The following is a 27,051-nucleotide window of genomic DNA, read 5'->3' on the forward strand; positions in this document are numbered from 1 at the left end:
ATTTCAGACAACCTGGTAAACCCACAGCTACAGGGTCAAGTGTCGATGAGAAGTACGCAATAGGCCTTCTCAGTAATCCATGCTTCTGAATTAACACTGAAAGTGCACATCCATTTCTCTCACTGCAGTACAACTCAAACTCCTTTTCATAGTCAGGCATACCCAAAGCTGGAGCCTCACACATTTTACTTTTGAGCTCTTCAAATGCTGCCATTTGTTCTGCATCTAGATCCAATGGGTCTGTCATCTCACTTTTTGTCAGTTTAATCAGTGGCTTTGCTATCAAAGAAAAATTAATTATCCACTGACGACAATAACCCACCATACCCAGGAACATTCACACTTCCCTCTGAGTTTTTGGGGCTTTCATTTCTCTGATTATTCTGATCCTGTCATCCGTCACTTTTCTCAGACCCTTTTCAATATTGTGTCCAAGATAATGCACCTCTTTCTTGCAAAATTGCAATTTAGCTGGAGATACCTTTAACCCTCCATCGGCCAGATGATTCAGTAAAGCTATGGTATCTACTTCACAAGCTTCACGTGTCTTTGATGCCACAAGTAGGTCATCAATATACTGCACTAGTACTGAGCTTTCAGGCATGATCAAACTCTCCAACGATTTCTTCAATAACTGATTGAATATCGAAGGACTCTCCGTATACCCCTGTGGGATACGACACCATGCTAAAATACGCTGGCCAAACCTAAATGCAAAAATCGGCTGGCTATCATGATGTAATGGAATTGAAAAGAACGCATGACACAAATCAATTACTGTATACCACTCGGCATCATGTGGAATTTGATACAGGATCACTGATGGATTTGGCACGATAGGACAACATGCCACCACAATTTGATTAACTTTTCTCAAATCCTGTACGATCCTAAATTTCCCATTAGGCTTTTTTAGTCCCATTATCGGTGAATTACACGGACTACTCAGTAGTTCTCTCAGGACTCCCTGCTGAATCATTTTCTTAATTATAGGAGTTATTCCTTCAATTATTTCTGGTGTCATTTTGTATTGAGGAATGTTAGGATATGTAATTCCCTCTTTTACTGCAATTTTCACTGGATCTACATTATTCATCAATCCCACATCCTCTCCAGTAAAATCCCAAACTGTCCTTTTCACTGTGTCTCTCAGCTCTCGAGGCAAATCCTCCGGATTAAACTCAGCAAATGCACTAATTAACTCACTTTCTCTATTCTCTAGAGTCACTCGGTACAAAACATCCTCATCTGGTGTCTCAAAGGCTATTCCATCCGGTGTACAAAAAATTGTGCAGTTCATCTTGCACAACAAGTCCCTAACTAACAGGTTCACTGGACTCGTGTCACAGACAATTAATCTGTGCGTGTCTGAAAATTTCCCTATCTGTACTCTTACTGGTTCAGTAAGACGTGTTCTGATTTGCGTATTGGCTACACCAACTACTTGGATTGCTTCATCCGAGAGAGGAAGATTTCTAACATCTGTTGACCTGACAGTTGATCTTGTCGCACCTGTGTCTACCAAAAAAGTAACACTCTCCTCATTTATTTTCCCATCCACAAATGGTCCTGCCTGGTCTATTTCTAGAGTTGCACCAAGTATGCACTCTTCTTCCTCTCCTCGGCACCGTCAATAATCACCCTCAGATTCACTCCCTTCACTCTTTAACAAGTACTGTTGTACCTTGTTTGAACGTCTTGGTTTGTTTACCTGTTCATCATTGTAGAATCCTGAATCCTGATTATACTTTTGTAACCCTTTATTCTGCGGCAAGGGCGGTTTTGGCTCTTGACTCTCCTGTCTCACAACTTTCTGTTGTTGCTGCTGTTGATTATTTCCTTCATTCTGCACCTGTTGATTTAAGGAATTATTCTCATTACACACTAATGGTGGATTAGGACATTCTGATCTCCAATGCCCCAATTGGCCACAGTTGTGACAAGGAAACTTTTTTTTCGCTTCCTCAAGACTTCCTTTTCCTTTCCCTGCATATCTAGGTCTATTCCCTGCATTGTTTCCTGGATTATTCGCCTGTTCCACTAACTGTGCTTCCTGTCTTTCCGCAACTTTCACTTGTGCCCACATTGCTTTCTCTTTCAGCTTTCTTTGTTTCGCTTCAATTTCATCACTGAAGTATTTCGCATGTCTCAGAATCTCATCTACTTTCTTGCTCTGCCAATCCACTGTGTGCTCACGAATTCTCTCACCAATTTCAGGTCTAAGGCCATATACAAATCTGTATACAAAATGACTCAAATCTTTGTCACCCAGGTGTTCATCTCCACTGAATTGTTTAAATGCTAGTATCAGCCTCTCGTAAAAAGCATGAACTGATTCTTTCGCTTCCTGTTGTGTTCGATCTATCTTTACCCAGTCTGTCTCTTTTGCAGGAACTTTACTCTTCAGGTATACCATCACCTGATCATACTTTCTCATTACCTCTGGATCTGGTGCCCCTGTTCTTGGGTCTCTTGGATATTCCTCAGTAGGCCAACTCACAACTATTTTACACTCAGTCCACAAGTCTGCTGGAACAATTATATCAAACAGACTATTCAGGTCAACCCACAGCACTTTTGACAATTTCACAAACCTATCTACCTGCCTATACCACTCAACGGGCTTTTCTCTCAATCGAGGGAAATCATTCGTGAATGATAAGATATCCTGTCTGGTCCATGGAACATGTACATATCCTCCTCCAGGTATTTCTCTCATAGGATAATTATCCACCGGTTTCTCTTTTTCTCTCACTGGAAATGCTGAATAAGTTGTTCTATCTTCAGCTTCCTCTCTTTTCTTATACCACCTATCCTTCCACTTTTCTACATCACCCCATCTTCGCAATAATGCTACCATTTCCTTAATCTGTCCTGTACTACCAGTAGCATTCAAATTTTCAATATCCTTCTCTGTAAAATCCATCCTATAGGTTTTTTGTAAAGCTTTCACTTTATCAATGTCAACTCCCTGCTCATTCGCTATTGCTCTTAGCCTGTCATGTGTATTTCTTGCTCTCCAGGTAATGTTCTTGCACATAAACATTAACTCACCATCATGATGACTCTTCAGAATTTCTGTTGGAACTGTTCCTGTAACAAGCTCTTCTAGTTCTACACGCAACCTAGCCACGTCAATTACTTGTGAATCTTTATCCTTTTTCTGTAGAACTTTCATCCAATCATTCAAATCTTCAACTGTTATTTCAGCAGTTTTTCTCACTGGAACCACTCTCTTCTGCGGTTCTAAAATTGGCATCCCTGAACAACTAGCTTCACTAGTATCCAATATTTCACTACATATGTCATGTCTTGATTGTCTCAGGTCACTTCTTTCTGCTCTTTTGCCTGAATCTCCTGAAGGACCAACTGAATTTGTCAAATTATTCCCAACATATGGAATCACCAGTCCATTTTCACCTGTCCTCTGTTTGTCAAACACAGGCATAACCGGACCTATAGTTACAGGCACCGTAACAGCTTCCAGATTCTTCGTTAACTCCCTAATCTTCTCAGTCAACTCTGTTGTAGTTCTGGCTAATTGTCTGGCATTCTCATCAAGGTAGTGATCACTTCCTAACTCAGGTGTCTCATTTTCTGTCTCATTAACACAAACTGTATCTCTTATCGGAGAAACAACTGGTGTACTCTTATCCGGTTCTGGTCTATATGGAGGTGGTCTCTTGTAAATCATGTCATTCAAGACCTCATCCTCATACTCATTAACTCCATATTTTCTCATTTCTGACTCAGGAACCCTTTCTGCTCCTCCTTCAACTGTTCTCATCGGATATAATCCCTCTGACATACTAACATCTCGCCACCTTTTCATTCGATCATGATGAGTCTCACGATCATGTCTCCTCCCAAACATATACCTGTAGTACCCTCCAGATCTCTGTTTTTCTCGCTCATGTACTTCCTCTTCCCATTCCACTAAAGCCTCGAACTGTGTAGGTCTTGGTTTCGGGTCTAGACATAACATCTTTTCCCGTAAATTTCTCAACACGGCCAGATTAAATGAACCATGTTCTGGAAATGCTAGAACACCATCTTCTTTAGTATACCTAACCCAATTCTCCAACCATATACAGGTATGAAACCCATATTTCGAAGCCATGAAGGATGCAGGTGTTTTCGTTGGAGGTAACAACTCACCCTCTCTCGTTTTAACATCTTTATCCTTGTTAAACCACTTTTTAATTTTACCAAAAAATGTTTTCTTCTTTTTCTCTTCTTGGTAATACATTTTAGCGTTTACCAAAAACTCTCTACTCTTTCCGTATTATAAATATACAATACGAATTTTCAACCAATAGCAGCGCGACTCACACCAACGCACCAATCCTGGAGCGTCTACGTCACTAAATAGCTCTTCCAATCCTTGCGCGGCTCACACCAACGCACCAATCCTAGCGCGAACACTATTCTGATCCACTATCCAATCAGAGCGCGGTCTTTCTGACGTCAACAGTCGCTGCAGTCGCTTGTCTCCTGTCTTCTGTCACTCGTCTACCCCTCCTTTACAAAATCTTCTCAGTAGACTTTGTGTCAAAATTTCTACAAAATCTATTAGTTACAACATAAAAACATCTCCATTGTCTGCTTCGCTAACCACAGAATAGTAAAAGAGAGTCTATTCCTCAAGAGTCAACAAACTTTCATACATCTCTTAACTGTTTCCTCTAGGACTTGTCCAAAGAGTCTTACAATCAATTAAATGTATATACATTTACGCACTTTCATACAAGAAAATATAGTACATACACACAGAATCCTGCTTCCCGAGAACAGCGAATAATCTGTCCCACTACAGAATTATAACATACATCAACTAAACAGCTTTCCTCTGCCCAGTTTCTCAAACAAGCTCAGAGAATACCTATTACTTCTCCCGCGATAAGCTTTAACGGTAATCCTTACGGATCCCTGGGACTTAAGACCAGAGTTTCACAGATAACCTTCACTATCATACACACTCCTTATATACCAGAAATATCTAATAGTAACATACGACAATGTCACTGATTCCGAACCCAGACAATGTGACGCGCAACTTCAATTGTCACACGTTATTCCTTACAATTCCGTCTTTCCCGAGAGCAGCATATACTTCCCTCTGCCCTACTACGGAACTGCTACCAGCTCCCAAGTTCCAGAGGCACTACATATAACTCAACATTACGACTCCAACATATAGTATTAGTACATATACCAACATCAACCAATAATCAATAATCAATAAGCTAATGTACAAGCAATCTTATCAGATCAAGACAATCATCAATAACCATCCTACTCTGCTACCAGGAAATTGATAGAGATCAGGGTGTGTATAATATTCCCACTACCACAGATAGAGTAATCTCACAGTTACACGCACATACATTCATCATACGCTGGGGCCCATTTCACTAACATACGCTCAAATACTCTACCAGCAATAAACCTGTGGAAAGAAAACTCCTAGTCACCCTGCATCTATATCGAGGTCGATAAGACCTGGTTATTATGACTGTCCATAAACATAATCTATACAACCTATACGGCAATAATCAAAATATAATACTCAATAATTGACAAGAAATAATATCCAACACCATGTTCAAATTATATTGCTTTATCTAAAATTAGTCAAAATGGAAATCAATCAGAATAAATCATCTTTCTCATAGTTACCTATTCTAGCTAAATGTCAGAACGGGTCAGGACAAGTCTCTCGGTAAAGTCTCTCAAGACGAAGTCCCTTCAGCATCAATCCTCAGCAACGCAGATTCGGTACGCGGCAAAGGCAAATGGCAAGTGGCAAAAAACCTCTCTAGGCTAACAATTCTTATAATGAATCGAACAAAGGAAAGATACATAGAAAAGTTGTAATGTCCGCTGGACCGCTGAGCAGAGCGAGAAGGAAAGGATGTAACATTGCTACATTTGAAAATCTCCGCTCAGGAAAAATCACAAAATAAAGACTACGGAACAGGAACCAAGAAACATAAATGTATCTTGTTAGTTCTACTTCTCCTCGGCAATGAGACCATAGTTCAGAGTCTTTCTCTAAGGCTCCTTTGTTTCCCAAGGCTGCCAAGGACGTTCCATTTCACTTGGAGATTACCCAGGCTGCTGCTGTCCTCACGGAAATTTTAACAAGGCAAGCAAGGACTGTGGTCAGCTGACTTCAGGACCATATTCAGCAGGGCTCTCTCCCATCACGGTTTTCTACTTTCAAATCGAGGCCAGGCTTACAAAATCGGCCATCTTTGTCTAGGCCACCATAGGCCACAATAGACCATCTTAATTAAAAGAAACAAAAACAACGTTACCACAGCATAGTGATTAAACAGTGCTAATCCCACTAATACCCTTATGTGTATGTATCTATCTAGCACTTGCAACATAGAAAAGCATTAATTCGGAAAGCGTTTTGTGCTCAAAAATAAACAGCACATAGCAACGTTTAAACATGAAAACACGCACGTTATTATTAAACAGCACATTTATGCGTACCCACGTGTAACTCTCTCTTATTAGGACAAACGGATTTATTAATATAAACACACTTGCACAAGACAAATAATTAATTGCTAGTAATTAATAAATTAATATGACAAATAGACATACCAGAGCTTCAAAAACCAACGAATTTTCAAACAGAAAACTCTGCTCCAGCACATGTGGAACCTGGGTGAGTGATTAGACTAGAGCAAAGGAAATGAGCCTTGGTGATGTTGAATGTGTTAGCGTTACACACTGCTATCTGAAATACCACACAGTGCTGAATAGTAAGCATGGGAGTGCAGGAGAAACAGCTGCCTGTGTGCTAAGAGTGTGTTTCTGGAGACTGTGTATTGTCAGGTGCAAGAGAGATCTGCATGGACGCTTGCACAACTGCATGAAGACTGCACAGATGTATGTAAGATCACCTGTGGTAAGGGTTAATTGGAATTTTGAACATATAGGAACTACCTCACCCATTGCAGGAGTGGAAGGAATATCTACCCTGTTGTTTTCAAATGTGTTAGCATTTGCCTCTCATCTGTGAGATGGTGATGTGTGCTGTATGCTAACCATCACAGTTCAAGAAAACAAGCTGCCCCTTTCCTACGAGTGCAAGTCTTACAGAACAAGAGCAACACAAATTAAATCTCTGACAACAATTCCTGTGTGCACACAGACTCATGGTGTGATTCTAGGCAGAAAACAATATTTGATTGGCAGTTTCAAAGCACATTTACTACTGTGGTAGAGCAAGTGATAATTACTGTAACAGCCTGACACATTTTCCTTATAGTTTAGAGAGGCAGAAAAGAGCACATGTCCTAACAGCTACTTGAGACCATGAGCATGTGGAACCTGGGTGAGTGATTAGACTAGAGCAAAGGAAATGAGCCTTGGTGATGTCGAATGTGTTAGCGTTACACACTGCTATCTGAAATACCACAGAGTGCTGAATAGTAAGCATGGGAGTGCAGGAAAAACAGCTGCCTGTGTGCTAAGAGTGTGTTTATGGAGACTGTGTATTGTCAGGTGCAAGAGAGATCTGCATGGATGCTTGCACAACTGCATGAAGACTGCAGAGATGTATGTAAGATCACCTGTTGTAAGGGTTAATTGGAGTTTTGAACATGTAGGAACTACTTCACCCATTGCAGGAGTGGGAGGAAAATCTACCCTGTTGTTTTTAAATGTGTTACCATTTGCCTCTCATCTGTGAGATAGTGATTTGTGCTGAATGCTAACCATCACAGTTCAAGACAACAAGCTGCCCCTTTCCTACGAGTGCAAGTCTTACAGAACAAGAGCAACACAAATTAAATCTCTGACAACAATTCCTGTGTGCACACAGACTCATGGTGTGATTCTAGGCAGAAAACGATATTTGATTGGCAATTTCAAAGCACATTTACTACTGTGGTAGAGCAAGTGATAATTACTGTAACAGCCTGACACATTGTCCTTATAGTTTAGAGAGGCAGAAAAGAGCACATGTCCTAACAGCTACTTGAGACCATGAGCATGTGGAACCTGGGTGAGTGATTAGACTAGAGCAAAGGAAATGAGCCTTGGTGATGTTGAATGTGTTAGCGTTACACACTGCTATCTGAAATACCACACAGTGCTGAATAGTAAGCATTGGAGTGCAGGAGAAGCAGCTCCCTATGTGCTAAGTGTGTGTTTCTGGAGACTGTGTATTGTCAGGTGCAAGAGAGATCTGCATGGACGCTTGCACAACTGCATGAAGACTGCAGAGATGTATGTAAGATCACCTGTGATAAGGGTTAATTGGAGTTTTGAACATGTAGGAACTACCTCACCCATTGCAGGAGTGGAAGGAAAATCTACCCTGTTGTTTTCAAATGTGTTAGCATTTGTCTTTCATCTGTGAGATAGCGATTTGTGCTGAATGCTAACCATCACAGTTCAAGAAAACAAGCTGCCCCTTTCCTACGAGTGCAAGTCTTACAGAACAAGAGCAACACAAATTAAATTTCTGACAACAATTCCTGTGTGCACAAAGACTCATGGTGTGATTATAGGCAGAAAACGATATTTGATTGGCAATTTCAAAGCACATTTACTACTGTGGTAGAGCAAGTGATAATTACTGTAACAGCCTGACACATTTTCCTTATAGTTTAGAGAGGCAGAAAAGAGCATATGTCCTAACAGCTACTTGAGACCATGAGCATGTGGAACCTGGGTGACAGATTAGACTAGAGCAAAGGAAATGAGCCTTGGTGATGTTGAATGTGTTAGCGTTACACACTGCTATCTGAAATACCACACGGTGCTGAATAGTAAGCATGGGAGTGCAGGAGAAGCAGCTGCCTGTGTGCTAAGAGTGTGTTTCTGGAGACTGTGTATTGTCAGGTGCCAGAGAGATCTGCATGGACGCTTGCACAACTGCATGAAGGCTGCAGAGATGTATGTAAGAGCACATGTGGTAAGGGTTAATTGGGCTTATGAACATGTAGGAACTACCTCACTCATTACAGTACTACAAGGAAAATCTACCCTGTTGTTTTCAAATGTGTTAGCATTTGCCTCTCATCTGTGAGATGGTGATGTGTGCTGTATGCTAACCATCACAGTTCAAGAAAACAAGCTGCCCCTTTCCTACGAGTGCAAGTCTTACAGAACGAGAGCAACACGAATTAAATCTCTGACAACAATTCCTGTGTGCACACAGACTCATGGTGTGATTCTAGGCAGAAAACGATATTTGATTGGCAGTTTCAAAGCACATTTACTACTGTGGTAGAGCAAGTGATAATTACTGTAACAGCCTGACACATTTTCCTTATAGTTTAGAGAGGCAGAAAAGAGCACATGTCCTAACAGCTACTTGAGACCATGAGCATGTGGAACCTGGGTGAGTGATTAGACTAGAGCAAAGGAAATGAGCCGTGGTGATGTTGAATGTGTTAGTGTTACACACTGCTATCTGAAATACCACACAGTGCTGAATAGTAAGCATGGGAGTGCAGGAGAAACAGCTGCCTGTGTGCTAAGAGTGTGTTTATGGAGACTGTGTATTGTCAGGTGCAAGAGAGATCTGCATGGATGCTTGCACAACTGCATGAAGACTGCAGAGATGTATGTAAGATCACCTGTGGTAAGGGTTAATTGGAGTTTTGAACATGTAGGAAATACCTCACCCATTGCAGGAGTGGAAGGAAAATCTACCCTGTTGTTTTCAAATGTGTTACCATTTGCCTCTCATCTGTGAGATAGTGATTTGTGCTGAATGCTAACCATCACAGTTCAAGAAAACAAGCTGCCCCTTTCCTACGAGTGCAAGTCTTACAGAACAAGAGCAACACAAATTAAATCTCTGACAACAATTCCTGTGTGCACACAGACTCATGGTGTGATTCTAGGCAGAAAACAATATTTGATTGGCAATTTCAAAGCACATTTACTACTGTGGTAGAGCAAGTGATAATTACTGTAACAGCCTGACACATTTTCCTTATAGTTTAGAGAGGCAGAAAAGAGCACATGTCCTAACAGCTACTTGAGACCATGAGCATGTGGAACCCGGGTGAGTGATTAGACTAGAGCAAAGGAAATGAGCCTTGGTGATGTTGAATGTGTTAGTGTTACACACTGCTATCTGAAATACCACACAGTGCTGAATAGTAAGCATGGGAGTGCAGGAGAAACAGCTGCCTGTGTGCTAAGAGTGTGTTTCTGGAGACTGTGTATTGTCAGGTGCAAGAGAGATCTGCATGGACGCTTACACAACTGCATGAAGACTGCAGAGATGTATGTAAGATCACCTGTGGTAAGGGTTAATTGAAGTTTTGAACATGTAGGAACTACCTCACCCATTGCAGGAGTGGAAGGAAAATCTAACCTGTTGTTTTCAAATGTGTTACCATTTGCCTCTCATTTGTGAGATAGTGATTTGTGCTGAATGCTAACCATCACAGTTCAAGAAAACAAGCTGCCCCTTTCCTACGAGTGCAAGTCTTACAGAACTAGAGCAACACAAATTAAATCTCTGACAACAATTCCTGTGTGCACACAGACTCATGGTATGATTCTAGGCACAAAACAGTATTCCTGGGTGATACCAGTACACCTTAACTTATGGTGAAGACATACTCCATAATATCTTACAAGTTCAAGGCAGTTAAATATCTTCCAAAACATAAAATGTAGAACACAACTTTAAAAGAAGAAACACATTTCTAATATTTATATCAATATACACCACATACACCCCCTCTCAAATTCATAACTCACCTTTAAAAGTAGTTAGTTGAGAAAGAAATGTGCCACTCACACAGCAGATTATCAGAGCCAGAATCTCTGAGCTGTACTACTCTCACCAAAACCACTAAATGGCAAAATTTCCCTCTCTTTTTTCACACAAATACATGTTAACTTCAAATCACATTGCTTCCCACATTTTTTTAAATGGAAACACACATTTCTATTGGTTGCAAATTTCAACCCTTTCCAAATGATTCCTACCCCCAACATGACTTCTGCCTGCTACCATAGCAACAGATCATGGAACACTGGTGTGAGCAGAGAGGTCAGAAGTTCAGCACACAATGTTTGTAATCCAAAGAGCAAGAGTGCTTGATTTTTCAAACCTAACAGCATATCCAAAGTAATCTTCTGTGGGAACACATTTTTCTGAACCAATACAAAACATGCTTTTAAAAATTTAAACATACAGCCTAGTTTTTGGTGTTGAATGGTCTGAAACAGCCAATGAGCTCTTTTTATTAAAAAAAAAAGTATGTAAGCCTCCATTTTACAACTATCTATCTTTTCATATTGCCATTCTACTGAAAGACACCTTCTGAGTGTATCCAGATCTCCTTGAAAGATGTTCACAGTGTGGTTTGTAGGTCATAGGTATGTCTACTGGAGTGAAAAGTATGCAGAAAAAAGAGGTATTGTGAAAGACCTTGCTTTGCCAAATGTAGACATTAAATGGATTGGTCAGAGAGGGTTAAAGTGGCACCAATTAATGCCTTTGGTGAAATCCTTTCTACATCTCCCACAGCCTGACCTTATAATTGTGCACTGTGGTGGAAATGACCTAGGCACTTTAACTGGGGTAGGTCTGGAAATGCTTGTTAAGGACACCTTTGTGCAATTTATGTCACTTTTTCCACAAACTACCTTTGTATATTCTAATATATGCCAAAGGCAAAAGTGGAACTGGTCCAACCAATATTGTCCGCAGTTTGAGAAAGCAAAAAAGCACGTCAATAAGTCTGTTTCTGCTTTCCTCAGAGACTATGGTATGGGTTCTATATACCACAACAACTTGCGTTACAACATGCAAGGCATTTATAGAGGAGACGGTGTTCATTTCACAGATGAAGGGAACAGAGTCTTCCTCTTGAACTTTAGACTCTGCATCGGTACTTACTTGTAGGTACAAAAAAACACTCAGGGCCATATGTAGGTAGCTAAATACCGGTCGGTAACGGCTGAAAATCGGTAAATATCCCGTTACCGACCGGTATTTAGCCAATTGAGATGTAGGAGGCCAAAAAGAAGGATTCGGTAAATATGAATCGGTAAATACCGATTCATATTTATCGAATTCTAAATTACCGATTCATATTTACCGAATACATATTTTCCGAATCGGTAAATATGAAGTGGTAAAACGAGAAAAGAGATGTCGGTAAATTCGGTATTTAAGAAATCCCTGAAATTCGGTATTTAAGAGTCGGTAATTAACACAGATTGAAAGCAGGTGGTAATCAGCAACAGTGCATATAAGCAATCCCAAAATGCAACAGCGTGAACACCATGGCCGCTCTGTATGTGATTGCAAGGCGCCTACGTCTACAGGCAGCAGGTCTGAGGATTTGGAGACGGGAGGAAGGCATTTACAGACAGCGCATCACACTCTTTCAACAGACTGAGGCTGAGATACATGAAAGGTACAGGCTACACCCCCAAACCATCATGGACCTGATAAGGGACCTGCACCCACTCCTGGACCAGCCAACAAGAAGGGCGCATGCCATACCACCACATGTGCAGGTTCTCTGTAGCCTACATCTACTTGCATCTGGCAGTTACCAGGGGGTGATAGCTGCGGTAGGCGGTGTATCCCAAAGTTGCCTGTCCCATTTCTTCGGGAAGTTCCTGGATGCCATGATGCTGAGAATGCAACACTACATCAGCTTCCCAAACACACAGGCTGAACTGCAGAAAACCAAGACAGACTTTTACCAGATGGCACAGTTCCCGCATGTCATAGGCTGTATTGATGGCACACACATTCCAATCCGCCCACCAGCAGCCACTGAGCACATCTACAGGAACAGAAAGTCCACCCACTCCATAAATGTGCAGGTAATCTGCGATGTAGGGAACATAATCACTGATATCGTAGCTAAGTTTCCTGGGAGCACCCACGACTCCTTCATCTTCCAGAACAGTGGGATCTACACACAACTGGTTGCCGGAGAATTTGGAGAAGGATACCTGCTAGGTAAATCACTGTGACGCTCCCTAATACTTATCGCAAATGATTGTGTATTGAGGCATGTGACTGATGGTACTCTCTTACTTACCTAGGCGACAGTGCATATGCCGTGCGGTCATTCATCCTCACTCCCTACCTACACCCATCAACCCTGAGTGAGAGACGATATAATGTGGCACACAAATCAACACGCAACGTGGTGGAGCGCACGTTTGGACTATTGAAAAGCAGGTTCCGCTGCCTCCACAAAAGTGGAGGCGCACGCCAGTACACACCCATCATCTGCTGCAAGATCATTGCCACTTGTGCAATGCTGCACAACCTTGCCACGAAGAGAGGTACAGAGGTGGAAATAACTGATTTTGAGGACAATGATGATGAGTCTGCACAGCCAGAGGCCAACGCAGCAGGAGTGGCATCAGCAACAGATGGGAGAGTGAGACGGGCAGAGATCACATGCAACTATTTCTGAGTAAGTAAGGGGACACAGCCAGTAGTTGGATGCCATGACGTAGTTTAATCATGCGGCACTACGCCACAACACAAAGGAAAAACTGTCCTATCAATATTGTGCAATCACTAGTTGTAAGTCAAGGGTTACTTCACCCAATAGTCTCATGCAATTGTGTGCAGCATCAGGGTCTGCGCCCACGCACTACAGTGTGGGATGCCATTGATTGTGCGTCCTCATTGGCTGTGGGACCAGTGGCAGCCCCATGCCGCCTGCTGCTCCTCCGTGTGTCTGGGACAGGGGGGGTAATGCTGCTCCTGCTGGTGGTTTCTTCGCTGTCCCCAGCATCCACAGCACCAGTAGTGGCAGACTGGCTTGTTAGCCGCACCTAAAGTGCACTGGTGACCCTCACCATCCCCCTTGACACGTCATTGCTGCAGTGTGCAAGCCCCTCCTGCATTGCCACGGAGTGCCTGCAGAGCAGCGAAGTGGCAGTTGCCAGCCAGTTCACTGCCCTTGTGTGATGCTCTTTTTTCTGCCGTTCCCGGCACCGTGCTGCTCTGTCCTCATCAATCTTTGTGCACAGCAGCATGACGGACTGGGACATGTCCCGCATGCCCGCAGCCATCTCACTCATTCCCTCAGCCATTGCGCTTATGCCCCTGTCAATATTGCCCAAGGTATCATTGAGGCCCCGCATTTGGTGCTGTACTGACATTATTGCCTTTGCTTGTAGGCGCTGTATCTTGACCATGGTGGCCTCCAGCCCTGAGAATACTCCATGGCTCTCACCCTGTGAAGGTGGACTTTGCACCCGAGCCCTGCGGCGACGTCTGGCACCTGTGTGTGCTCCCTCGGAGGCAGAGGGCACACTGGCATGGCTACCATCTAGGGGCACAGTGGATGTTTCCGCACCCCTCGAGTCTTCAGATGAGGACTCCGAGACATTTAACCTGAAAGCAGCACACCTCCTCGACCTGAGGAATGCAGGTGGTGTTGATGCCGGTGACTCCAGCAGGAGTGGCGATGCTGGCTGGGGTGGCGATGCTGGCTGTGGTGGTGAGGCTGGCTGTGGTGGTGAGGCTGGCTGTGGTGCTGATCTCTGCCCAGAACTTGTGGTGGCTTTCTCTGAGCTGTCCCTCCGGGGTGCCCTCTCTCCCTTCTCATGTGCAGTCCTGCGCAAAGTATCGTCTGTGGACAGAAATGCAACATCAGCTCATTGTACCTGAAGCCCTGCATTGCTAGCATCACAATACATTTCTGAAACACTCTTTCATTGTCCTCTGCCTGCTTTTTGCTAATGTGTGTAACATGCCTTGTTGTCCTGTGCTATTCTTCTCATGTTTGGGGTTTCAGTGACTACATCTCCCATAATGCATTGCTACTATGCACTAACACCTGTACTGGAGTGGGATTCTCATTGCCCAATTGGGGAGTTGGGATAGGGGTAGGGGGGCCACATTGCTGTGCATGCATCTTACCTTGTTTGGTGGCGGCTCTGGCAGAGCTGTCTGCATCCCCAATCCCCACGACACTCTCGGGCTCAATTGTTGACTCCACCAGCTCCTCAAGTTCTGTCAGGGCAGGTGCCCTGTTCCTTCCCCCTCCTGTCCGGCTGGCCTCTTTCTGCAGTTCCCCCATCTTCCTCTTCATGACGATACGGAGGTCGTACCACCGCTTCTTCAGCACGTCTATGTCCCGGGGGGTCACTCCTATTGCATTGACCTGCGCCTGGATTCCCAGTCAGATTTTCCTTTTCTCGGACTCAGGCACTTGCAGGGACTGCTTTCCAAACAGCTTCAGGTGCTGCTTGACCACCTCCTCCACTAGTACCTACAGCTCCTTTGGGCTGAATTTCTGTTTTCTCCTCCTTTCACCTCCATCTCTCTCTGTCTCCTGGCTGGACATGTGTCAGTTTGTTGTTCACAATCAGGCACTGGCTCTGTTGCTCTGCTCTGCACTACCAGCCTCTCCAGAGTCTGTTGATTGTGTGATCCTGCCTGGGTGTGGCCACTTCCTGGTTGGGTAGGGTTGGCCTTGCACAGGATTGGCTGATTCCTCAAGTGATGTATATTTGAATTACCGATTCGGTAAAATCCGATTCGGTATTTACCGAATCGGTAAATACCACTTCGGTATTTACCGATTCGGTAAATACCGCGCCATGATTCCGGCCGTTATTGTGGATTCGGTATTCATTTACCGAATTTTACCGATTCGGTAATTTATACCGAATGTTTACCTACATACTATTTACCGATTCGGTAAACTTCGGTATTTATGAATCGGTAAATAGTATGTTACCTACATATGGCCCTCAATGAACACAACGGCTCTTTTTAGAGCCAACCAACATCTAAACACTTAAACTTGATTTTTGATTCTATTTTTTTGATGAATGTTTTGCCGCCGTGCGCGCACCGTGTGCGCACCGCGCAATATTTATAATTTTTTTTTTTTTTGGGACCTTAGGGTTCTTTCATGTTCCCCCTGAGAAGGCCTAGGGGGTTAGGGACTCTCTACCCTGCCCCCTTTTCACGTTCTCCAATTGTGTTTTTAGCTCTCTTCTGCCTCTAAAACTCAAAATGACAGCTGGGGGGTGCGCGCACCGTGCACGCACCCCGCGATTTTTTGAAAAAAAATAAAATGTTTTTTTCACCCTTCGGGGTCCTTCAGGGACCCCCTAACAAAGGCTAGGGGGTCAGGAACTCTCTACCCTGCCCCCTTTTCACGTTCTCCACCTTTCTTTTTCACTGCCACACACAAAATGGCGTCCGACACTTCCTGATTTCGACCGATTCGAATGTTGACTGACATCTAACCACCAATCAGAATTACGCTCGCGCACGGCACCGTGCGCGCACGGTGCACGCATATAGATATTTATGTACTTTTAACTGCTATTTTCTCAGGAACTACTGAACAGCTTGACACCATATATGCAAAAGTCACATCCCTGAACTGAGGACTACCTCTTTCAAGTAATTCTGTTCAGCCGTTCGGGCTGTACCTTCGACTAAAGGTCCTATGGGAAAATGCATGGGGAAAACGCGTTTTGGGACCCCCCTTTTTTCTCAGCCCCCGCTTGACGAATCACCCCGAGACTTTCAGGGTAGAAGCTGAGCGGAGCGCCCCATTAGTTTTGAAAATTTCACGAAGATAAGTCAATCGGCGCCAAAGTTATTCAAAATAGAATTGTCAGATTTCCTATGGGACCGCCAGTAGATAACATATATATATATATATATATATATATATATATATATATATATATATATATATATTCACTGAAAAAACCATAGGTTTCACACTTGTTATAGTTAGCGGAAATTTTACTGATAAAAAACCAATGAAATTGCCCTGTTATAGTTAGTGCTGGCAACTATAACTCACGCGACCGCAATCCTCTGCTGATGCTAATACTGTATTTAGACACTTATTTGCCCATGTCTTCTTCCATACATTTTTAGCTATACATATATTACAAATATTTTTTTTTATAAAGACACATATGTCATCAGCAGAAGATTGCGGTCGCGTGAGTTATAGTTGCCAGCACTAACTATAACGGGGCAATTTCATTGGTTTTTTATCAGTAAAATTTCCGCTAACTATAACATGTGTGAAACCTATGGTTTTTTCAGTGAATTTGCAAGGTTTTTTAAATGCTAATTCCTAACTATAACGTGTGTGAAACCTATGGTTTTTTCAGTGAATTTGTACGGTTTTTTAAATGCTAAGTTACTTTACGCCATTCGAGGCGTGCGCGCCCACTTAACGCAGTGCGTTCCGTGCACGGTTTTTATCAACTTTAATAAGCCCTGTACATTTGGTGGCCTTCGGCCACCAAAAGCACAGGGGGTGGGGTCAATGTGGATAGTGTTTTTTTTATTTCGATTTTATAATTTCATGTTGCCAAAATATAGTTTTTTTACTGATGTAATAAGCCCTGTACATTTGGTGGCCTACGGCCACCAAAAGCACAGGGGGTGGGGTAAGTGTGGATAGTGTTTTTTTTATTTCTATTTTTTACCGTACGCTTACGGTAAGCGTACGGTAAGCGTACTCGGCGAAATTGCCGAAAAAAAATAAAACCGTTTTTGCTCTTGGGGGATGTTTGGGGACTCCCTCAACATGACTATGTGGGAGGGAGTTGTCAAAACAGCCCCGTAACATGTTTTTGGGCATCATGTTTGATAAATAACACTCAGTGCGAGAGACAAAATGGTGGACGCCGCTTCCTGGTTTCGGCCGATTCGAATGTTTACTAAGATCTAAGAGCCAATCAGAATCGCGCTCGCGCACGCCACCGTACGCGTACGGTAAGCGTACAGTAAGCGTACCGTAAGCGGGCTCAGATATATATATTGATTTAAAGGCTATTTTCTCAGAATCTACTGAACAGATTTACACCAAACCTACAAAAGGCATTTCCTTGACATAGGGACTACCTCTCTGCCAAATTTCTAGTAATTCTGTTCAGCCGTTCGGGCTGTAGCTCGATCTAAAGGTCCTATGGAAAAATGCATGGGAAAAACGCGTTTTGGGACCCCCCTTTTATCTCAGCCCCCGCTTGACGAATCCCCCCGAGACTTTCAGGGTAGGAGCGGAGCGTAGCGCTCCACCTATTTTGAGAAATTCGCGAGGATTCATCGACCGGCGCCAAAGTTATTCAAAATAGAATGTTGCGGATTTCCTATGGAAAAGGGGTCCTAACTATAACTACCTACTGGCGACCGCCAGTAGGTAATATATATATATATATATATACAAACACACACATATGTGTCTGTGTGTTTATATAAGTATATATGTGTGTACAGTAATAAGTATTAATGGTATTTACGTAAATTACATCATACTAATGTTATATATTAAAATATTTAATAGTTACTTTAAATTGTATTTTTTTAAAGCAATCTTTTTGTATGTTTTGAGCCATATTGATGTAAATCTATATTTTATTTCTGATAGTTTTGTAATCACCAATATAGGTATAGAGGCCCAATATTGTGGTAAACAATATTTGTGGCACAATATTTTTGTCAACGATATTGTTTACCGTAATATTTTGTCTTGAACCACCAACACTTAAAATGTTTTTGTGAACTCAACAAAACAGTGTGTTGTTTCTCGATACATTTGACTTTGACATACTCCAGGGAATTCCCACATTCCTGCCCCTGTGGGCACAGAACAGGAATGTCCTGGTGATGGGAAGTAATCGAGACACCTAATGAGAGCACCTCAACAGGAGTAACCGAAACAGGAATGACTCGTTTATCCCTTAATGCCGTTTTTAGACCTGAAGTTGATGGCCATCCTAGCTGTGACACTACACTAAAGAAGTGAATTCTAGTCGGAATCAGCCTGTTAAGAAGAGTCAAGTGCAGGAATACTCAATGATCAAACGCGTTTTCCTTGCTTTACATATAATCATTAATGCATTGGTATCGTTTTTATAGCGTTCACTTAATAATAGAACACTCATTTCATTCTACTGTTTGTGTTCACTTCCTCACTCAGTTTAGTAATAAGATATACGGCTATTTTTGTTTTATCCAGCATAATTTGTGGAACTTTTTTATGCGTCTTCTCTATGCCTGACTCTGAAACCACCCTCCTGTCTATGTCGTCGATTAAAATCAATAGAAGAATAAACTACCACACTAAATAAATATGCAATTAAGCACATTTAAAATATATTTCAATGGCTCTAATAGAAAATAAAGTCATAGAGGGTGGATTTAATATTCAAGAATGTGCTTAGCTTTGCAATTGAAAGACATGAATTATCCAATACAGCTGAAGGCTCACATAATGATCAAAAGACACCAACATGTGCTCAATTATTCATAATTAAGAAAGGGATGCCTTTCAAAAATGGTGTTTCCAAAAAGAAAGGGCTACTCGTCTGTTTATGTCAGCGGAATTATATAGGAGCTATCCACTATTTCCTTCTTCTTTATACTAATTGTGAGATACTCTGGATTGTCTATCTATTTAACAAAGCTAATGCACTCAACCATAGGAAATACTTCCCCATCCTATGGAATTCTCAGTGTGTGTATCAAACATTTTACCAAATCCTTAAACTACAGGGACTTAGCTGAGAAGATTCGGGTTTTCCAGGAGAGTAGGGTCTGGGTCTGATATAGAAAGGTGGCTTGGTCTTCAAGGCCTTGTTCAAAGATGCAGAGGTGAAGTTTGAGCTAAGATACATTATAACATATTTAATAACAGTTAAACTAACGATGAAATATCCTATGAGAGCTATTATTTTGTAGAAAGGACAACATTTAAATAGCATCTTAAATATGTAGGGGCAGATTTACAAGAAAGTAACGCAGCACGGTGCAGCAAGTCATTTTGCTGCGCCGTGCTGCGTTAGTTTGGAAAGCACAGAGATGCGACATATTTCCAAGAATATATCGCATCTCTGTGTTTCCCCTGCGCTGACGCACAAACCGCAGCCATGCGCCGGCGCAGGCACCCTTGCACCATGGTGCAAGGGTGCCTGCGTCGTGGGGAGACTGTTTTTGTGCAGGAAGGGACACATTCCTGCACAAAAACAATCACAAGAGGCTTTTTCCTCTTTCAATGCGTGCTGTAGAATTCAGCATGCATTGAAAGAGGAAAAAACGAGGAGAAATTAAAACATTTCTCCTCGTTGCGCCTCGCTACGCCACCTCTAGGGTGGCGTAGCATTCACACGCATCTCCAGATTTACGATTTCTCGTAAATCTGGAGATGTATCTTGTTCCATTGGTGTTGCGTGGGAGCACCCACAGCAACACCCATGGAACGCCCCTTCCACGCACAGTGCTGCGTGTGAAGGGGCCATATTTACGAAGAGAGGAAAATGTCACGCAGGGTGGCTTTTCCTCTCCTTGTAAATATGGAGGAGCCCCCTGCGCCACCAGTAAAGTGATGTAGTGGTGACGCAGGGGGCTTGTAAATCTGCCCGTAGTGCCTTATTCACAAAGAACTTTTCAGCGTAATCATACATTGACATTTGAAAATGCTTTAAATTTGATGTGACCCTGTCCCAGACTGAAAGTGTTTGGAGGTGTAATCCAACAAAGGGCTGGGGTAACTCTCCTTCCATGAAGAGAAGGGGAACTGATTGCTTCCAAACTTGGAGATGATGTAATGGAAAGGGTTTCACTCTCTTCACAGGAAAAAAAGTTTCACCATGGAGAAAGGAAAAATTTATGTGCATTTGTAGGACAGCCCTCCATGTCTTCAGAGCTTGCGCGGTGCAATAGTAGGTTGGAGAAATAGGGGTACAGAGAATATGTTGCTTGACCTTCACAGCTTTCCGGGCATACTATTGGAAATGTTTGTGATTTTAAGAAAGTAGTAAATCTGCAACGACTGTATTACTTTTTTGTAAATTCGGACGGTCGGTATTTATTCAAGCAAATAAAATAACACTTCCCAAACAAATAAGAGTTAAAGTATCAAAAAAGAGCAGACATTTAACACCTAACATATATTATGTTATTAAAACTGCATTTATTGATATTTTAAAAAGAAGATAAACGGTGAAAACAAAAAGAAACAAAGTCATGCCATGCCATAATATGTAGTACCAACACTATTATTCCTGCAGTATGGGTAGTACGTAATTATTGCCAAATTTCCGTTAAGAAAGATGACATCGCCCAATTCTTTTTTTATTTTTTTTATTAAAGTTACGAGAAACATACGACAAGCCCTGGGAACATAACAAAAATACATCTCTGTCATAAATAAGAACAAGGTATAAGTAAAGAGTCAGCAGCAAGATACCCAAGTCATTGTTCAAAATGGAGGGGAGAAAGCGATGCCCGAAACGAAACCCTGTGGGTCCTGGCCAACAAATGCATCAGGCATCCAGGACCGAATTGGATCCCAGATACGGCTTAGTACCCATCTCCGAGGATCATTCATTATTAAAGACCTTTCAAGCATACTGACTTTTAGAAATTCCCGCCACCAGTTCCAGCAATCAGGGAACGTGCTAGAAAGCCAGGAGCATGCCAGCGGCAGCCTGGCAAGGGAAATCGAAAAGAAATATAAGCCTGTTAAATGAGAAGGGATGGCATGAGAATGCCCCAACATAATCAACTTTGGATCAGCTGCCAACAACAGATTTGTTATATTGTACATCTTACCAAAGACGAAATTCCAGAATAAATGCAAGGTAGGACAAGAAGATATTGAGACATTATAAACCATTGAAGACAACTGTGCGAAAAGGCTATTGTCTATTCTTAGGTCATGTTCTAATTTCATTGCTCATAAAGAAATAGGTTTGCCCTATATTAGCAATACCATCAAAATGGCCCCATTATTATTATGGCAATCGATATGGAAAAGGAAATCTGTCCAACTGAACCAGTTTGTTATAAAAGATATTATGAAGCTTGATCATGCCCTATCTATCCCCTGGCTAACTTACGTGAGACAGTCTCTTATCGCTCAGGGTTTTGCTGCGCTTTATGAATTCCCTATTCACTGTGAAACCTTTCAAAACCTAGATTAAAAGAACCTTTTATAGCCAAAATTAAAAATGATAGATGGGCAAGAAAAGAAGCAAAATGCTCAGTAACAACATATCAGCCAATGCCCCCTGTGCGGTATGGGCCTTCTTCTTACCTCTCCTTTAAAGACAACACCCAGCACCGATTTATATTGGTAAGATTTTGTTTAAATTATATTCCTTTAATGTTGGGTTATCCTTCTCATGCATAAACTGTAAACCATCTTTCTGTATGGCTTTCTGATAATAAATCAAAACAATATATCTCACACATTCAATTTTTGTGCTCTCTAAATAGGGTTGGGCGGAAAAAGTTTATCATCCCATTACTGAAAACATTTAGTATACGCTCTCATATTGTTAGGTTTGAGAAAGCCCATTCTTATTATATACATATTTGGTACCATAGTAGGTTAGCAGTGTGCGGCTAAATGACACCTCATGTGTATTTACGTTATGCAACCCACTGAGTTATACATGTGATGAACAAGCCTTATTTAGGGTGCCTGACTCCATTTTGTATTTTGCAATCCCCATTAGGCTGTGTCCAAACTAGGCCCTGTTTTTCATTTTGCTTGCCTCAGCTGAAGACTGTATTTAGGTATTATTTTCCCTTCTGTTCAAGGTTGCCTTCTGACTTACTAATGAATAGGCAGTTCCGCCCTTGCATACCTATCCATGTGTGTAGCTCTGCTCCCACGTTAGGAGACGCTGTGACCCCGCACGGCAACCTTGAAAGTATGATCGTGTGTACCCATCTAGCAGATGCTAGCTCATCCTTCTGTGCCTCATTTGTTCACGTTCGGCCTAAGCGGGTAACTTTCCACTGTGGGCATGGTTTGGGGTTCCTGGAGGTATGGTTACGTGTTGCAGGCTGTTGGGGGGCCAATCCCTCGGCAGACATCTTAGGGTGCAGGTCAGATTGGACTCCTCTGCAGAGTATTGCTAATAAACGCCTGTTTGTATTCTCTAGCATTTGACCGACTCTTTATTACTTGAGAAGGCATATTAAGTGGTTCTCAGTAACCCGGGTGGCCCCTAAGGGCCACTTCCTTCAATATCTTAGCACTTTCAGTACTCCAACAATTAGATTCACCATTTGGTTGTTATATGATTGCATCATTTTTACAGGCTGCCGTAAAAACCAGAAAGACTGCTTCTACTATGGTAGCTTATCGAGGCTCAAGCACACTTAATTAATCGCCCACTGATATATGTATGGATTACCTTTTTATGAATTTAGTGCTTTGTGAATTGATGGTTGGGTTCGGCAAACCATTTTGCCCACTTATATTGCACACTATATTTTATTGTAAAAGGACATTCATCGACTACTTATTTATAGCATAATTGACCTTTGAGTGTGTCATATTGTATAGGATCTTAATAAGATTTTAAAGAACTTTTGTATACTTGAATTTGAACTAATTGGTGTAATTGAGGTTTTAACTATATTTTACTGTTTCAGTAATTGCATGGGTATTGAACTGTAGAAAAATAATTGCAAGAAATTAATTTGTACATACTTTTCTGAATTTTTAACGTGAAATAAAGTTTGATGATTATGAAGTAAAGAGTCAGCAGCCAGATAACTAATTCATTTCAAAATGGAGGGGAACAACGAGGAGCCGGGAAACAAAGCCTGTGTATCCTGGCCAACAAATGCATCAGGCATCCAGAACCGAATTGGATTCCAGGTATGGCTCAGTGCCCATCTCCAAAGATCATTCTTTACTAAAGACCTTTCAAGCATACTGACATTCAGAAATTCCCAATACCAGTTCCAGGAATCGGGGGCCTGCGATAGAAAGCCAGGAGCATGCCAGTGACAGTCTGGCAAGGGAAATCAAAAAGAAATATAAGCCTGTTAAATGAGAAGGGATGGCAGGTGAATGCCACAACATAATCAACTTCAGATCAGCTGACAACAAGAGATTTGTTATATTGTATATCTTACCAAAGACGAAATTCAAGAGTAAATGCAAGGAAGGACAAGAAGGGAAGATATGAACCATGTTAGCCCCCTTAAGCCAACAGGGGAAGCATCGATTGTGCGTCTGAAGCTTCATGTCATATAGGTCGTGAGGACTATAATAAAAGTCATTGATGCATTTAAAATGATCCACTTGTAAACCAGACCATTACTTCTCTTCTTGGGAGCTCTAATAGAGAATTATCAGAACACCTGATCTCAGCTTCATTAAGACTAGAGAGGAAGTGTCATACCTGCAAATACCTATAAAAGCAAGATTGAGGATGAGAATACTGCTGTTTCAGATGCTCAAAAGAAAGAACATCACCCTAAAGCAGATGGCTCACGGTAAAAAGTTTCCCTCTCTCCCAGTTGTCCCGAAAACCATCATCCACAAAGGATGGTAATTTAGGGTTGTATCCTAGATAAGTAAGCTGATTGAACGGGGCAGAATCAGAGAATATTTGCTTAAAAGAGCCACAAATTGGATGAAAGACATTTAAAGTCTTAAATTGGGTTCTCTTGAAATACTGTGTATAAGGCCAACACCTGGGACAATTGATTCCCCCAACGGCAGGAAGTCAGTGAGCATACGCCCTTGTACCCACGTCCTTCATCCCAAGATCAGATGAAGTTGAGAGAAAAATGCGGCAAGGTAATAAAACCTCAAGACCAGGAGCGAAACTCCGCCATCCTCCTCAGGCAGTTGAAGAAACTGTATCCTGCAGCTAGGCTTCCTGTAACACCATATAAACCTTTACCATGAGGCCTCTATTAAAAAAGGCCACTGAGAGAAAGAGAGGGATACAGCAAAAAAGATAAATGCACCTCGGAAGGAGGATCATTTTATATTTGATTGCAGCATCTGATCAAACTCAGGTGAAGACAATTCCATTTCTTTATGATGTTAACAGGTTGTTGGTAAAACTTTCTGTAGTTGTTCTCAACAATATCTTCCATGTGAGATAAAGCTAGACAGTGGTATTGATTTTAGGTAAAGGCGCCGCAGAGATTATTTGCACATATCAATGTGAATAAACACTATCTATGACGGTGCTATAAGGTGAGGAGAACCACTCTACTCCTCAGGATAGGCCTCAGACTTCTACAACAAAATGACACTCCTTAGTACACGTAACATATATGAAATAGCATAAGTGTGTAGCGTGTTTCCACAAATGATAAACAAATTAATGTACAAGAAGTAATATATAAAGAGTATTCCTTCTTCTTTGTCCTTGTCTTTATTTTGTACAAATCTTCACAGTAATGTTCTACAGCCAACACGTGTTTCGTCGCATAGTGGAGAAGTCGTACCGTGACTTTTTCAAGGCTGTATAATTTTTTAAGAAAACAAACATTTACAAGAGACCAGATATGTATCCTGTGACACATCATCAATCCCTTGGTTACATCAAGCCAGATTCATTAATAATTAAAAATCACCGGAGTAGTGTGAAGTATATTGATGGTGAGAAAGACCAAAATTAATGTCAAAAACACTAACACAATAACACAGAATGTACCTCTGTCCGCATAAGAGGTCTATGAGCCTAATGGTGATGGAGAGTCCAAGATTGTGCATTTAAAAGGAGGAGTGCTGTATATGTATATCTGATTTTTCATAATTGAAAAGGCAAAAAGGGATTCCAGAAAAACGAAGGAAAATGGTTGTTAGAGCGGTCGTGATATAGGTGAATAGTGATGGTGGTCTGGTGAAATTGCTTAGTGTGTACACACAATGTAATAAACGTTATTTATTCTCCTTCCCTTGGTGTAAGTGAGTGCAGTTAGTGAAAGTAAAAAAACTGAGATTTAAGTAAGACTTATAGCTACCTATATTTCGTATGTATATTGGATCTGCAAAAATAGAGTACGGATGGATATTTGAAATTCAATCATTTATTCAATTCAAAAAACTATATGAATACTGTCAACAAAATAAGTTTTCAAAACCTACTTATTAAGCGGTGATAATTCCAAACCGCAGATGTTTCTGGTGTGGCAGCGTCCGTATTTCGGAATAAATATAGCTGGTTTCTATTTGTCCAGAATGATTCACTCCATGCTGTAAGTTTTAACAAATAATTTTATTTGGTTTAAAGAGATTCGTCAACTCTGGTAAACTAAAATATTGAACGACAAATGCTGGTGATTACAACGCGTCGTTTGTTTGTTTGGAAAATACTGTTTGACGAAACAACATTTAAATTATTAAGGTCAAACGTGTGTGTGAATATTTAATACTAGTTGAAATCATATCGACTTCAATGGGCACTAGAATAAGGGGCGCGTATATTGTGTAATTATTGGAGTGATTCTATGCTGTTGTACCACAAATCTGCTCACCGCTAACGAAAAGTAAAAGCTTGTTTCTCGCAAAGGGGGAAAATAAGTCAATCTCAATATCGCTCCCTTTGATTGGCTGAACGGGTAAGGATCCGAAAACCATGTTAATCAGAAAACTCCCCTCCGCATAAACATCTATTCGGATAAGTAAAAATATCGTAAGTTGGTTGTGTGAACTCAATCGGTTTAGGAGTGAGCGGAAAATATCAATAAGTAATCTAAAGTAAAATCAATAAACAGGAGTTTTTAGGAGTGTCATTTTGTTGTAGTAGGGTGAGGCCTATCCTGAGAAGTAGAGTGGTTCTCCTCACCTTATAGCACCGTCATAGATAGTGTTTATTCACATTGATATGTGGAAATAATCTCTGCGGCGCCTTTACCTAAAATCAATACCACTGTCTAGCTTTATCTTATTGTATCATCTAGGTGGCAGCCCAAGAAGCACTATGAATACGTTTTCTAATGACAGAGGAAAGAAAGACAGGGAGGCAGAGGACCTCTTCAATAACATAGATGGCCAAAGACCAACCACCTCACTAACGCAAGGTGGTCAACCTTCAAAACATTAGGGTTTAAAAGATAAATTCATTAGGTTAGAAAGATTGAGAATCAATGAAATGTCAAGATGGTGGGATGCAGCTACTTTAAAACAATACATAAAAGTCAAATGGGTTCCCAGGGGCTTAAGATCCCAAATTTTACCAACCTATGAAGATCTAGAAGCCGATTTACTAGCAGATTGGGAAAAAGAACTCACCAGTAACTCAAACAGGCTAATGGAG

This window comes from Triturus cristatus, chromosome 6, assembly GCF_964204655.1.
Source record: "Triturus cristatus chromosome 6, aTriCri1.1, whole genome shotgun sequence".
NCBI lineage: Eukaryota > Metazoa > Chordata > Amphibia > Caudata > Salamandridae > Triturus > Triturus cristatus.